This window comes from Miniopterus schreibersii (assembly GCF_964146895.1).
Source record: "Miniopterus schreibersii genome assembly, chromosome: X".
NCBI classification, from domain to species: domain Eukaryota; kingdom Metazoa; phylum Chordata; class Mammalia; order Chiroptera; family Miniopteridae; genus Miniopterus; species Miniopterus schreibersii.
In genome coordinates, this window is record NC_138104.1 from 98008347 (window position 1) to 98025030 (window position 16684).

Below are 16684 nucleotides of genomic sequence, written 5' to 3' on the forward strand. Positions count from 1 at the left end.
TTTTGCATAGGTTTGAGGATCAAGAGAGATGCTATGTGTTAAGTCTAGGCTTTCCTGATTCTCTGGATCCTCAGTTTGAGAAGCTGACACATTTAGGGCTGTCTGATTCAGTGAACTCCCCAGATTCTCCTCCCAGACAATCTGGTGTACCTTCTACCAGCTTCTCCTAATACCATCCTCCATCCTCTAAGAGGCACTACCTCGTTTTACCTCATGGCCTTTGACAGTCAGGATATTGCGTAACATCTCCTGTTGTCCTTGTTTTCATTGGCTCCTCTGTGACTGTTGACTCAGTCCTTTTTGAAGCTCACTGATTTAGTTTCTGGGACATCACTGGCCTCAGGATCTCCTCCTATGGACCTGGCCACTCATTTTCCATCTCTTTTGAGGGATCATCTTTTTCTATTCAACTCTTAAGTGTTGTACTCCCCAGGATTTTGGCATTAGTTCTGAGTTCCTCTCACTCTGTATGTCCTCCCAGGGTGACCTCACTAATACCTAAGGCCTCAGTTTCCACCTACAGAGAACATTCTGGTCTTTACCTGCTCAACATCTCTTTGCTCACCTTCCAGTACCAGGATTTCTCTTTCCTGGAGGAACACACTTGTGGGTTTTCGTGGAGATGACCCTGTCCCACAAATTGTCACAGGTTTAGGTTCATGACCCAAGCATGGCCAGTCAGAATACTCCACCTCTGGGTTGTAGGCCTTGGTTCAGGAACGGGCATGTAACCTCCAGTCAACCAATCATAGTCTTCACCGAGACTTTCCCACTGAAGCTATTAGAAAACCAAAACAAGACAAATCTCTGCTGAGTTGTTGAATTAATAGATGTGTATTAGGGCTTTTGGGGTTGCTTGGTACTATAATGCCCAAGAAAATCCAAGAGATTAAAAAGAAAGACAGAAATCTAATACTATCAAAACCCCTGGACCAGTTATACCTGAGGAAAGAACAGTTGAACTTCTCAGGCAATGATTTCCTTTATTAGTTTTTTTTGCTTGTTTGTTTGCTCTTGTTGTTTTGTCACTTGCAACTAACCATATGTTGATGACTCCCAAATCCACATCTGTGGCCAAGGATTCCTTCCTGAGCAAAAGACTCATAGAAATAAGTTGCAATTAAACAATCTCCACACAGAAGTTTGTCAAAGTCATCTCAAATACAACATGTTATTTGTTAAACATGGCAACCCTAATCACACTAGAAATTTATATTTACTTGTTAATGATTTTTTAAATTGTCCAGCAGAATATAAACTCTATGAGGACATAAATTTTGCTTGTTTATTCATTGTTGTATCTCCGGCACCTAGAGGAACACACATAGTAGATGTTCAATAAATATTTGTTGAATGAGTGAATAAGCCAACGAATGAACAAAACCAAGGACTTTTCTTTAAATCCTTTTATAATGTTATCTACCACATTCAATCAGTTACTAAGCCCTATAGATTTTGACTCATGAATATCTCAGATTTCATGTTTGATCCCATCAGTGCACCCCACTGCTTATTATTTCAAGCCCAGATTGCTTCTTGCCTGGACAATGGCAAAAGTCTTCTAACTCCCATTCTTGCTCCCAGCCCTCCTCCACACAACTACCAGTCTCTTTCTCAATTGGAAATCAGATTCAAATGCACCTCTGCTTAAAATACATCAGTGATGCTACAGAGCTTTTTGGCTCAAATCCTGTCTCCTGCCTCCTTCTCCAGTCCCATCTCCTGGCTCTCTCTCCATGCTGCTATTGCCTGAGGAAGAGGGAATCACTTGGAGTCTCTCAAATTTATCAGCACACTTGCTGCCTCTGCATCTTTGCACATGCCATGGTCTCTTCCCGTGCTCCTCTTTTCACCCTCCTGATTATCTGCAAAACTCATGTCCTTCAGAAAGCCTTTGGTGTCTGTCTCTCCATTCTGATTTAGCAGTTCCTTCCCTATGTTCACAAAACTCCCTGTACACCCCTTTGCCTACCAAAGCACTTACGTGGCACAGACTACTTCAGTGCTGACTAATATCTATATTTTACTTTCCTCTCTGGCATGCAGCTGGGCTACATTTCTCAGCCTCCTTTGTAGTTAGGGTGGCCATGTGACTGAGGCCTCTCACATATGGCCCTCCCTCTCTTTGGATGTATTTTCCTGTTTGTCTTTGTAATCGCTTCTCCCAGAACCTCTTTTTTAGATGAAGAATGTAGTGATTAAAGTAGCTTTTCATGCAAATGGAGTCCCCAAATTGATAATCTAGTTTTAAAGAATTGCTGTTGAATTCCACATGCATTTAGAAGGGAAGCTGCCCCAGCACACAGACGTTTCCATGAATCAATGAAGACACAGTGGGTCACACTAAGTGGAGAGGCTCAGTACTGACAATTTTCTCCCTGACCTGGCCCTAGTCCTCATTTCTCTGCAACTCGCCGATTCAGCTAGGCCATAAACCCCTTAATAACCAGCTGAATCTTCTTGCAAAGAGGGCATGAAGCCCCAGGCTTCTTTAATCTTCTGGTGCAGTGGAAACAAGTGACAGGGTGGCCTGCTCTTCCATGAGTAATGGTCCCATCTCGTGGTCTCTTCTCAAACATGTAACACGGCTGCAAGAGATTCTGTCAGTCCTTCATATTTTCTGTATCTGCTCTCTGCTCCAAAAGGCCATCTGATTGTTTCCCTGCGCTTGAGATACTCTCAGAGCTGTGAGGGAAATGTAAGAATTCCACTGAGCTGCAAAGATCAAGAAGTTTGGGTTTTTCTTCCTTTCCTTAGAGATCTTTGGCTCTGACCACTAGCGCCAGAAAGGTTCTTTGGCAATAAGGGACATCAATTCCTTCATTTTCCTTCTTTAAGGGAGTGGCAGTGATAATAGGAATGAAGAGATAGTGGGTTCACTTACAATACTAATCTTTCCTCAGGGCCCAGCAACAGAAACATCTCTTGTTTGGAGAGTTCAGTTTCTTGCACTCAGTTAAACAACCACATGCTCAGAAGGAACTACTCCATCCGCGTCATTACTCAAGGATGCAGAGTCCTCAAGGTCATTTTTGCCACCACTATCACCTTTTTGTCACTTACATTCCCTATTTTTTTCACTTGTTTGGTCAGTATTTGGAGCTTCTACTTTTATTCCAGCACCTAACTACTCGAATACTGACTCATTCAAAATCCACACTTCATCCTATGACAGGACCTATGTCCCCCTCCAGGATTTCTGCATTTATGTGGTGAGGTCGGCAGCAAGGGAATACCACCTTCTTCGGTTCTTTTCCTGGTGTTGAAACTTTCCTCAGCATGTTGCTTCAGAATATCCATGCTGTGACCTTGACATGGTGGGGACAAGATTCCTTCTTAGAGTATCATAAAGAGGGCTTGGATTTTTCACAGAGAAGTCCTGAATTCCAAGTAGTTCTCCCAAAAGATCTCCACCACGGTGTACCATAGGCTGCTTCGCCGTTATGTGGTGGCCTAGATAATGCATGACCACTCCAATGGTGAACATTTCATCTTTGCACCTGCCACCTGCAAACTCTCCAAGAGTGGCAGTGTTTTTGTACCTGTTGTACACATAAAAGAAATCTGACTTACTCGGTTTGGGGAGAACCTGCAGGCACTAGCAGATATAGAACCCTGGGTGGAATTGGAAAATGATGTCATTTTGGAACTGAAGAACTTGCAGTCTGTTGACTAAAACTTACAGCTACTCCATGCATTGCTCCTCAGCTGAATCTGGAGGGTGCCAGCCATGGGTCCTATTGACTTAGAAACATTTTGACATTGAGTATCTTAGCATTTTCAAGAGACACTTTCTGCCCTGAAAGAATCTCTGTGCTCTTCTGTACTCCATCCCAAACCAGCTGAATCAGAATCTGCATTTTAATCAGGTTCTCAGCTGATTGACATACACACTAGCATTAGCAAAGCCCTGGATTAGAGGATTTGGGGTAGCCCAGTTTGCAAGAGGGGAGGGTCTAGCCACCTCTGTTCTCAGGCCCAACTACACATTAGGTCCTTGTGGGCAGCTTTGAAAAATCCTGATGTTCAGGTCAAAGTGGGTCAGTTAAATCAAAATATTTGCAACTGGGGCCTTGGGAAATCAGTATAATTTTTAAACTCCTGGGTGATTTTAATGTGCACTCAGGGTTGAGAACCACAGGGCTAGGGAAAAACTCCAAACAGAATTGGAGAGAGAGACTAAGGCCATCAGGAGTTCTTGGAGGGGATGGAGTCCTTTTTTCTCAACATGGCACAGAAGTTAGAGGCCTGGACTCTGGAGCAATGTGGGCTTGTCTGGGTTTAAATCCTGTTGTGTGCCACTTGCCAGCTGTGTGGTTGGCAAGGTACTTAACCTCTTTGCCTCTGTTTCTTTACAATGGGAGTGATAATAATAGTAACTCTGCCATAGTATGTTAATGAGGATTAAATGACCTAAACTGTAAAGTGCTCATTAAAGTGCATGGCACACAGTGCTATGTATTTGTTCATTAAATACATATTTAATTCTTTCTGATGGGGGTCATCAAAGGTTTCTCATTTTCCTGTTGCCATGCCCCATCCTTGGTGGTAGGTTCTTGGGCAGCAATCACACCTCTGATTAGGTGCACAATAAATGTTTGAGGGATGCATGAGTGAATGGTTACAATGCCACCTTGTGTATTCAGTGGGAAGAAATAACAAAACACACAGTCGGGTCTCCGTACTCTATGGGTAGTGTGAGCAAATGTCCCAGTTTGCCCAGGAAAGAGGGACTTGGGACTTATGGTGCTAAAACTGGTGAAGTCCCAGGAAAGCTGGGACAAGTTGGTCACCCTAAGTGTGAGCACAGCTCAAATGTCCATTTCCTCGAAATACTGTTTTCAGATAAACACAAGGAGAGACGCCCAGGGCCAATTAATTTCTGTGCACATAACAAAGGCAATGGTGATCCGCTTCCTGGCCATGGGGTATGTGCATGTGTGTGCATGTGTGCATGCATGTGCATACACATGCACACCAGTGATAGTAGTAGCTGAAATGTATGCACTATGGTAAGTAGTTTGCATGCTCAAGAGGAAACATTGGATGGCCTGGTTCAAATCCTGGTTATGCCACTTAATAGCTTTATGATATTGGGTATGTTTCTTAGCCTCCATGTACCTCAGTTTATCCATCTGCAAAATGGAGATAATAACAATACTTACCTTTCAGGGTTGTTAGGAAAATAGACATGCTCGTATATGTGAAGCATTTAGCAGAGTGCTGGGCACTAAATAAATTTGATATTAGAGATTGTTATTATTATTGCTATCATTATTAACACTACCAGACAACCTGTATCCTTCCTGTACTTCGCTCCCTTAAAAATAAGATGTAGAATCATAAGCCAATCACTATTAAAATTAAGTTATTAATGTTTGAAGAATGAGTCAGAGTGCTAAGTAATATAGGTTTCTGGTGGAGTAGTAAGGCATTTCTCAATCTTCTCCCACTCACTATTTCTCATCCATGATTTAGCTGAAAGTAGAGAAGCCACATATCAGATATACGGGAGATTACAAAAATAACAAATACTTTTAAAAAAATTATCTTTATTGTTGAAAGAATTAAGAATGTCCCCTTTTTCCCCCCACTGACCTCTTCTACCCTGCACCCAGTCCCCCCCCCCCCCCCCCGGGCTTCACCAGACTATTGTCTGTGTCTATGGGTTATACATATATACATGTAAGTTCTTTGGTTAATCTCTCCCCCCCTACCCACCCACCCCCACCTTCCCTCTGAGATTCGTTAGTCTGTTCCATGCTTCTAATGTCTCTGGATCTATTTTGTTCATCAGCTTATTTTGTTCTTTAGATTCCACATATAAGTGAGATCATGTGATATTTGTCTTTCTTTGCCTGGCTTATTTCACTTAGCATAATCCTCTCCAGGTCCATCCATACTGTCCCAAAGGGTAAGAAACCCTTCTTCTTTGCGGCTGCATAGTATTCCATGGTGTAAATGTCCCACAGCTTTTTTATCCACTCATCTACTGATGGGCACTTGGGCTGTTTCCAGATCTTAGCTATTGTAAATTGTGCTGCTGTGAACATAGGGGTGCATAAGTTCTTTCAGATAAGTGTTTCAGGGTTCTTAGGATATGTTTCTAGAAGTGGGATCACTGGGTCAAAAGGCAGTTCCACTTTTAATTTTTTGAGGAACCTCCATACTGTTTTCCACAGTGGCTGCACCAATCTGACTCCCACTAGCAGTGTACCAGGGTTCCCCTTTCTCCACATCCTCGCCAGCATGTGTCATTTGTTGATTTGTTGATGGAGCCATTCTGACAGGCGTGAAGTGATACCTCATTGTGGTTTTAATTTGTATCTTTCATAACAAATACTTTTAATGAGCAGTAGGGATATAAAAATATCACGACCCTTGAAGCAATGGGTGAAATATAACCAGATGGAATTAACATGGATCAATGTAAATCTTGTGCAAGGGTCCAAATAAAACCCCACTTGAATGTATATAAATTAATATATTATTATATTATGTATCACATAATTAATATATTAATTAGTATATATTATTCATTAGATATTATTTTATAATGAATAATATAATGGAATATAATATATTACTATATATATATAGTTTACAATTTTACATATCCTTTGGACCCAGAAATTCTATTTTTGGGAATTTACCTTAAAGAAAAAGTGTTCAGGGGTGGGAGGGTGGTTAGAGGGAATGGTAAAGAGAGAGCCTAGAGATAAACTCAGTGCAGAACTATAATAATATTAAAAAACTGGAGAGCAGCCTACATTATGTCAGTGGGGGTTGATAACTAAATTATGATAACTGTAAACAAAAGAAAATGAGACAACCCTTAAAAGTTGTAATGGCCCTGGCTGGTGTGACTCAGTTGGTTGGAGGGTCATCTTGTACACCAAAAGGTGGTGGGTTTGATTCCTGGTCAGGGTACATACCCAGGTTGGGGTTTGATCCCCGGTTGGGGCACATACAGGAGGAACCGGATCGATGTTTCTCTCTTACATCAATGTTTCTCTCTCTCACCCATCCTATCTCTAAAATCAATTAAAAATTATTTAAAAGTTGTGCTGTACCACTTTAGTGTTTCTCAAACTGGGACTTGAAAATGTATGCAACAGAATTTTCTGTAGTGCTGGTTAAGCATACAGGTTTCTAGGCCCTCCCTAGAATAATGAATGAACATCTCTGGGGGAGGATCCAGGGAATGTTTTTTTTAACAAGCACCCTCAGGTAATTCTGATACAAACTTAAAGTTTGAGAATTGCTGTATAAAAGAACTTTTAATGACATAGGAAAGTGTTCATGATATAATAAGTGACAAAACAAGTTCAAAAACAGGATGATCCCTTATATGTAAAAATACATATTTGTGTAGAAGAAATTATGGAAGGATAAAGGCCAAAACGATAGCCATGATTAATTTAATGTTATATGGAAAGATAGTATGCAGATGGATAGTCTCACTTTATTCTGTACTTGTCATGTAATTCCTAGAATATTCCATTTGAGGAGGTAAAATCTATTTAGATTAAAACAGTATTGGATGTAAGGACAATGGAGAGGAGTCAAAAAGGATCCTCCTCTTCATTTTCCTTACATCCAAATAGAATGGTGATGCATTAATGCAGCAAGGAAGTCACAAAGATAATGATTTGTAGAAGAATGATGAGTTGCTTTTAACATGGCAATTTGAGATAATATTGATGGCATATCCAGCAGGAAACAAACAAAGGGCAGTTGGGATTCTGGGTCTAGAATTCAATAAATTGAGTGAGGCTAGAGTTGTTGATTTAAAGATGATAAAAGTTATAGCATTGGCTTAATCAAGGTGAAATATCGAATAGAGATAGAAGAGAAAGTGGCCAAGATAAGCTCTCTAGAGAATGCCTTTGGTTAGAGGAAAGGAAAGGAAGAAAAGTAAGTAAAGGAATAAAAGAGGGCATGGCCAGAAAGGTAGAGGATGAGCCAGTAAGCTTCAGTGTCAGCAACCGTGCTCCAGAGGAGAGTTATGGGGAGAAGTCAAAGAGGATGAAGTCAAAGAGCCAGCCACTTGACTGGACAAATAGGTCAGTGGGGACCTTCCACAAAGCTGTTTTGGAGAGCAGTGGCATCCACAGCCAGGTGTCAAGGAGTTAAGGAGAAATCAAGTAGTGAGGAATGCAAAAGAGCTGGTGCAGACCTTGCTGCATTTTGAGGTTACTTAGTGGCCTCTCTCATTGTGCGGAATGACTCCCTGGTCTTCATGCTCCTTTCAAGATGAAGCTGGGAAATTTTCCCTAGCATTCTTTCTCCCAGAGAAAATGAACTGGAATTTGGGTGTTTCTCCTTTCATGGAACTTTCAGTCACCCTGTGCAATATAATTTTTGAGAGGTAATTTATACTTCCTTTCCCTGCATTTTTCCTTTTCTTTCTCTACTCTGCTTTTTTGCCATGGTAAAGGTTTGAGGCTGGACAAAGAGTAGAAGTTACCTGCAAAATATTTCCCTTCCTGGCGTTTGCTTCCAAAAACCTCAATCTCTCCAGGGAATTGTAATAGTATCCTAGAGTGTATGGCAAGAGAAAGAGAATATTTTTGAGGAAAAGAAGGATTTTCCTAAAACAAAAAGAAATTCCTCTGGCTTGGGACAGGAGAAATGTCTGAGAGGCTGGAGAGCCACAGGCCCCTACGTTCTTTATCCTGGAAGAATCATAAGAGGAGACCAATTTCAGACAATAGAGCTGAGGGAGAAAAGTTAGACCAAAGCCTAGGCTCACAGCCAGCCAGGGTTTCCACAGCCCCTAGCACAGCCAAACACCCAGCAGAGTCTAGAGAGCTGAAGGGATCCTTTGGTCACCCTGATGTCTTAGCAGTGCCTGAGATCCAGAACCTTGACATACCCCAAAGACTGGAGGAGAAGATCCAAGAATTCTGAGGTTGAAATTCCCACCAGCTTGGCAAGAAGTGGATGGTTGCTTTATTGAAGATAAAGACGAGCAGTGTTTCTTGCTCACCTGAGTTTGTGGATTGAGATTTATGTCTACTGCAGGTTCATATTCTCAAGCAAGATGAGTGCTTTCTTCCCCTGGGAAGAAAACCAAGGCAGTGGAATGAGGAGCTTCAAAGGATATGACAACTGGTATATAGGTAGTAGTCAGTTTGGTAGGATGTCTAGTGGAGGGTAAAAAATGTTGACCTTATTGTCAGAGAAAGTGGATTCCAGTCCATCACCGCTACTTCAGCTTTCTGCAACTTTGGCCGAGATATTCTGTCTCCCTGGGCCTCAGTTTCCTCTTATGTAAAGTGAAAGCATTAGATTAAGTGACCGCTTAGGCTCTTCCCACATTTGGACACCCTTTGACTTGGCTCTCTCTGTTTTAATGATAAACTGAGTTTTTTCTCTCTAAGAAATGAGGCTGATTAAGCAACCCTATCACTGCTGAGCTTCTGGCAGCTAGCCTAGCACATGGGAGAAAAGCAGAAAGCATGGGCAGCTTGAATTACTGAGGAGGCTACAAGAGTGCATTTTGGACTCCAGAGATGGTTACTGAGCCCCTGAAGATTTAATTGAGGGGGGCAGAGGGTGATGAAACCACCAAGTTAGCTCTTTAAGACTGGCCCATCCAGTGAGGATGAGTTTGCATACTAGTCTCAGAGGGCTAATTTATCACTTTGCAGAGCCATTTTCATTAACACAATGTAGATACCCCTGGGGATTGGTTAGAGCACCTTTGGAAGAGGTTAAATTACCTTTTAATCAATGTATGGAAGAACAAAGCTTCTGTTCCATCATAGCATAGCAGCCTTGCTAATTTGACATCTTATAAAAGCCAAGGCAGCTCTAATTACACCTGTGTGATACAACCAGGATTATTTCCAGAGAAGCAGAAGACAGGAAAGGAGGGTTTCTGGGGCTATTATCCCAAGTGGTATAATTGATGTGGGTGCAGTGGGTTATAGCTAATGGTCTGTGTTTAATTATGGAGGCAGTGGCACAGGCTTCCAGGATAAGACACTAACCAGATGATGTAGCACTTTCTCAGTGATGAGCTCACTGGCTAGGGTCAGTACAGTAGCAAGGTGGTCTAAATTATGTTTCTCCTAGAATGTGGGCTTGGTCCCCAAGAGGAACAGGACTAAATTTCTAAGATGTGTCCAAATCCACTCTGACAAGGTCTACTGGGAGAGCAGTTACACACAGGCCCTAGATGAAAGTGTTTTGAAATCCACTGCTCTAGGAATTCATTTACCATTTAAACCAGGATAATTTACATTAATAGTTGATATGTATCTAAAACTCATCAGTCACAGTGGAAGATGAGACTTTTCACCTGGTCTCATTCCTCAGAGCAATAAAATGACAAACAAACAAACTATCCTTTATCCACTAGCTTGAAAAATAATGACAGTAACTGTTGTCAAACTACATATTATCACACCATACCTATTATCAGTTTTCAGCAATAGAACCTTCAGGTTTTGACTGGACACATGGCTGCCCAGCTAGAGACTATATTTCTCAGCATCTATGGCAGCAATGTGAGGCCATGTGACTCAGTTTTAACCAATAAGAAAGGAACAGAAACGATGTGTGTATTGTCTGGGTCAATCTCAGAAAGGAAACTACTCATTCTCCACTTATTCTTTTCCCCTTCCTTTGGGTAAGAATGAGGTGGTGGTGGGTGGTGGTTCAGTTTCAATCTTGAAGAAGGAAGATACCCATTGGGATAATGGAGCAATAAGAGAGAAAGAACCTGGGTCCCTACATGACCTTGGGAAACAAGTCACCTTACCTCTGGCAACTGCTTACAAGCTTGGACTTTTACAGAGAACTAGATCTTCTATCTTGTTTAAGCCATGTTATTTTGGTCTCTGTTAAAATACAGTGATTTACATCAGTAAAGCTCCTTCCAGTTTGCAAAGCACTTTCTTTTATCTGTTTTATCTCTTAGCTGCACAAGACAAGCAGGTGAAGTAGGCAGGTGGGGGTGTGCTTTGAGCATCTACTTAACAGGGGAAGAAACTGAGGCTCAGAGAGGCCATACATTTTGTTCTCAGACACATGCCTGTGCAGACATCTTGAGCCAGGTATTCTGACTCCTATTCTGTTGCTGCTTTTGCTGTAATCTTGCCTCTTTATCCTTGGCAAACTCAAGACGAGGTCCTATATGTGCATGAAAGGGAAATCTCCCTTCGTTGAAACTTTTGCTATTTTGATGACTTAAGCATCCCCATCCAGCTCTTCTCCCTTTTCCACCTCCTACAGACCTTCCATCAAAACAACAAAAATGCAAAGTTCCGTAAAGTATGGTTTTTAAAAATGGTTGAGCCCGGCCGGCATGGCTCAGTGGCAGAGTGTTGGCCTATGAACCAGAAGGTCATGGTTCAATTCCTGGTCAGGGCAGATGCCCAGGTTTCGAGCTCAACCCCCAGTAGGGGGTGTGAAGGAAGAAGCGGATCAAAGACTCTCTCTTTATTGCTGTTTCTATCTCTCTCTCCCTTTCTCTCTCTGAAATCAACAAAAGCATATTTTAAAAAAATGATTGATAGCCTTGCTTACTATCAGAACTTCTGGGGGGGGGGGTGGCGGAGGGAGTTGCAGTGGGAGGAGTATTTTATCAACACCATAGTTTAGAATTGCCAGCACATGGGGTAATAAAAAGTAGAACTACTTTTAGTAAGTTTTATTATTGTTTCTAAATTCTCTCCAGGCGACGAATCCCTTATTACCTGTACCCAATTTTTGCATGCACCTTAGATGGACCACTTCCAATCACTGCCACCACCACCCCTTACTATGCCACAAAACGATAGTAATGAAGGAAAAACAAAATCATGAAATGTCAAACCAAATTAACTCTTGCCTTGCTGTCTTTGATACATATACATGTCCAGGAAATGGCTGGGATGTACAGGGGTGGGCAAAAGGAGGTTTACAGTTGTAATACAATAATTAATAAATAATAATATAAGAATAAACTCTGTGTTTTGTGTACCCACAGCAGTAAACCTACTTTTCCCTATCCCTATATGTATTAATTGTTGCCTGTTACATTAAGAAGAGCTTCTGTAAAGAAAAGGAAAGCTTGTCTATTTCTTTGGATTTTTCTTTCCCTCTTATCCCCATAGTTACAAGAGTTGGTTCTGTGCATTTTTTAAAGCTGGCATCTTGCCCAACTCAAATTGATTATAAAGGATGGGAGGGACAGTTGAGATCTGTGGCTTGATTCCAGGGTAAGTTGGCTGTTTAGAAAGATAGCATTGACAGGCCAGACAGCCTGCAGATGGGAAGGCAAGTCTGGAGATTCCCTTGTTTATTATGGAGCTGCTGAATGACTCACTAGGTTGGGCTCTTCCTTCGAGGAGCACAGAGAGATAAATGTCTACGTGCCTAAGTGCCTGGGAGAAATCCGTGAAAAGGTTCTTTCCTCAAAGGCTTTACAGGAAGAAGTTACCAGATTACAGGACACCAGTTAAATGTGCACTTCAGATAAACAATAAATACTTTTTAGTATAACTATGTCCCCAGTATTTCATGGGACATGCTTATACTTAAATTTATTCCTTGTTTATCTGAAATGCAAATTTTAATAGGGCATCCTATATTTTTATTTACTAAATCTGGCAGCTCTACTTATCTAGTAAGATTTTATGAAATGGTCTCTTTCCATGCAGGAATAGCCAACATTGTTTTTCTCCTAAAGGATTATGTAGGCTGTTTGGTTTTATGTTTTGGTGAAGTGGGAACACAGGGGTGTGAAGGCAGAAGATCAAGGGGAAAGAAATTGGAATGGAGGACAGGAGACTGACGTCTGAGCCTTGCTGTGCTAACAACTGGCTGTATGAAGTTGGACAAAGCATTTCACCTGTCTGAGCCTTAACATCCTAAAAGGAGGAGATTAAATGGTCCCTCTAAGCATAAAATCATTCTATAGTCATGTCTTTCTCCACAGTACAAATATTATGACAGAATTCATTTCCCCCAGAGCTAATATAGGTTGGCACTGTCCAACAGAAATAAAATGTAAGTCACATGTGTGATTTTAGATTTTCTAGTAGCCACATTATAAAAGTAAAAAGAATCAGGTGAAGTTAATTTTAATAATTTATTTAATCATTTATATTTAAATGTTACCATTTTAATATTTAATTAATATAAAATTATTAATTTGATAATTTACATTTTTGTATTAAGTCTTCAAAATCTGATGTGAATCCTTATAGTACATCTCAATTTGGACTAGCCACATTTAAGGTACGAATAGTCACATGTGGCTATTTTAAGGCACAGGTATAGGCTAAATAAATAACTGGATAGATAAATAGATAACTAAATAAATTTTAGAGTTAGGCAGAATAAAAAGTGAGATCTGTAGCAGGTTATGGAGAGAAGCTAGACTATTGAGGAATATATTCATAGGCTTTTAAAAATTAATATTCAATTGATCATTATTATTTACCAATTCCATATTTGTGAATTTGCCTACTGGTTAAAACTTATTTGTAACCCCAAAATAAATAGTCACAGCACTTTTGTGGTCATTTATGAACATGGTATGTCCATAGTGTGAAACATTTAAATTGTCCAACATGCATGTTCCCAGCTAAGGTAGAATGAGGCAATTTTCTGCCTTCTTGTTCCAGCTCTTATACTGCAAACAGGTGTCCTTTCGTGGTCTGCTTTGTGCCACATTTTTCACATTTTTGTGCCTTTTGTGGATGATTTCACTGTTTAACATGGCCACCAAGCATAGTGTTGAAGTGCTGTCCAGTGTTCCTAAGTTCAAGCAAGCTGAGGTGTGCCCTATGGAGAAAATACATATTAGACAAGCTTCTTTCAAACATGAGTTAGAGTGCTGTTTGCCATGAATTCAATATTCATAAACCAAAAATATGTATTAAATACGGAGTCTTTAGACAGAAACACACTTAAAACAAGGTTATGCACTGATTCAAAAATGTTGTGACCAGAGGCTCACAGCTACTGTTAATGGCTCAATATTCACCAGCTCAGTGTTCACAGTGACTTCATAGAACATAACTGTTGTGAGTAATGAGAATCAACTGCACTGTATTTTTAAAATCATTTTAGATTTACAGAAAAGTTGAGCAGAAAAGTACAAAGATTTTCCATATACCTACTTCCTGCACAGAGTTTCCTTTCTTATTGACACCTTATATTAGTATGATCCATTTGTTACAATTAAAGAACCAACATCAATGTATTATTATTAACTAAAGTCCATAGTTTATTCAGATTTCCTGAGCTGTTACTTAATGACATTTTCCTGGATACCAGAATCCCACATTACATTTAGCTCTCATGTCTCAGGCTCCTCTTGGGTCTGACAGTTTCTCAGACCTTCCTTGTTTTTTATGACTTTGACAGGTTTGATGTCTTTGACAGTTGACAGAAAAAAGAAATATGTGTGTGTGTGTACTAACCCATATATATCTATAATTATTTCTCTCTCGATATATATATATATCCATCATATCTACATTAAGCTAAACATGAGTTTATACCAATGTCTCCAAGTAATCCATTACTACATGGATCATTCTAGCCTGCCTCACTTGCTGATTTGTAAATTTCCACTCCAACAGTGAGAAACCTGGCTCCCACCATCTGCCATCTATTTACTTAACTGTTCACTTCCATTGCACATGTATAAAGGTATTAGCTTTTATAAAGTAAATTTATAAAATAAATTTTATAAAATAAATTTATTTCCATTATAAAACTAATACATGTTTAACCTAAAAAATCGGAAAATTAGATGTAAATTGGGAAAGATCATCAAAAGTAAAACACCAAAACATATTTAGGGTTATTGCTGATATTTAAGGTTATTTCCTTCCTCTCTGCCTTCTCACTGGCCCTTTAAACCAGCCAAACTCTTGCCACACCCCTAAAACTACTAGTGTCCATCTCTTAGGAATCTTCCTGTCTTCCCCTGAATAGCCCTTAACTCCGATCCCCACACGCAGAAGCTGACTTGCTCTGCAGCCTTTGGACTTGATGCTTTACTCCCTAGCCCCCAAGCCCCAAGATCCAACTTCAGCTTAGGTCCTGTTTTCTGTCTCTTTTCTAGTATGTTTTTGTTAGTTTTTCAGTTGTATTCACATTTTAGATATGATTTTTAATACTGCCTTTCCCCTCTTAACATTATATGATACACATATTCCATGTCATTGCAGTTTTCCTAATCATCCTAATCTTTTTTTTTCCTGTGTAATTTTCAGCAACAGGATTTACCACGTATTTTGTTTTTTTAAAAAACTATATCCTGTTAAACCCAGAGCAATCCTAATTTTTGGCTATTATAAATTTCATTGAAATGACACTTTTGTATCTTATAACCTTTCCTATACTTAGAGCAAATAAAGTACATTAAAAAATATTTAGATTCATTCCCAGAAATCAAGTCAGTAAGTCAGAGTATTTTAAATTCTCAGCGTACATTAGTAAATTCCTTAAACGTGTGGTACTAATTCAACTTAGACTTAGTGTCAAAAGAGAAACTTCCAGCCCTCCCATAGGGCTGCCTTTTGGTATTCTTGGAAGAAACAGAAAGGACCCAAGATCTGACCCTGTGAGGCAGTTTTTGGTTTTCTTTTTATATTATGACACAAATCCAGATATACCACAGATAAATCAGGCCTCAAAGCATTGTAATATCAATAGCTGACATTTATTGAGGGCTTGCTATGTGCCAGGCAATTTTCCAACAGCTTTACTTGTATTAAATAATTTAATTATGACTTCATTAGGAGGTAGATATCTGGTGGTTTCCATTTACAGATGGATACTGAGGCATAGAGAAATTAAGTAACTTGCCCAACTAGGTTTGTACATGGTAGAGACAGAGTCTGAACTCAAGCAGTCTAATGCCAGAGGCCATTCTATTGGTGCCCCCACTGTGGCTGTGTGAGATAAAAACTCTTAATAAACAGTGGCCTCATTGTTGTTGATTACTTCCCAGTACAGCATAATAAAGGGCACTCCTTTGTCAAATTTTATGTGTCCTTTTTAAAAAAGTTTCCATTCTAGAAAAATGTGTCTTGTTTAAGCGGGTCATGAATAAAGGTCATTTTCTTTATTTACAACGCATTTCTGTTGATAAAAACTGTATCTCAGATACAGGTGATGGTCCACAGCTTTAGCAAATAAGGAAGTACGGGGTGCCAAGCTGAGCTCAGCAATGGAAATCCGGGCTTTCCTTGCTCTTTGAGGCCCAATCTTTCCCCACTGCCTCAAGGATGCCTAAAAACAATCTTAAAAGGTACATGACTCTAGAAAATGTATTCTTATTTATAAAAAATATCAGTTCCTTATCTTTTTGCATGTAATGTCTAGGATTTGTCCTTCCTATACAAGTAAGGAGTTCTGGTTGCCATGGCCTTCAGTAGATAGAAAAAGCAAGAGACGATTAAAAAAAATAGCCTTTGAAAAGGTTGAGATACCCTCCACCATCCCTGCTATGACTAATTTGGCTCAGACATTATTCCCTAGCCCCCAAACCACAAGATCCAACTCCAGCTTAGATCTTATTATGATAACACTAGAATCTCAGTGTGTAGATGAACCCACTAGCCCTTTATTTTTCACTAGTGTAGTGTCCAATGCCAGAGCTCTTGCTCAGCAGGTGGTCTTCTATAGCCTCACTCAGGGGCCCAAGCTCCTCCCACTTTGAGCTAGACCC

General features: G+C 40.1%; 1 pseudogene across 1 annotated transcript; it reads right to left on the reverse strand.

Moving 5' to 3' along the window:
* Nucleotides 1–3274: 3274 nt before the first annotated feature.
* On the reverse strand, nucleotides 3275–3642 carry LOC308551089 (protein Mdm4 pseudogene; annotated as a pseudogene). The gene has a single exon. The product of its transcript is annotated as a protein Mdm4 pseudogene (transcript).
* Nucleotides 3643–16684: the final 13042 nt, after the last annotated feature.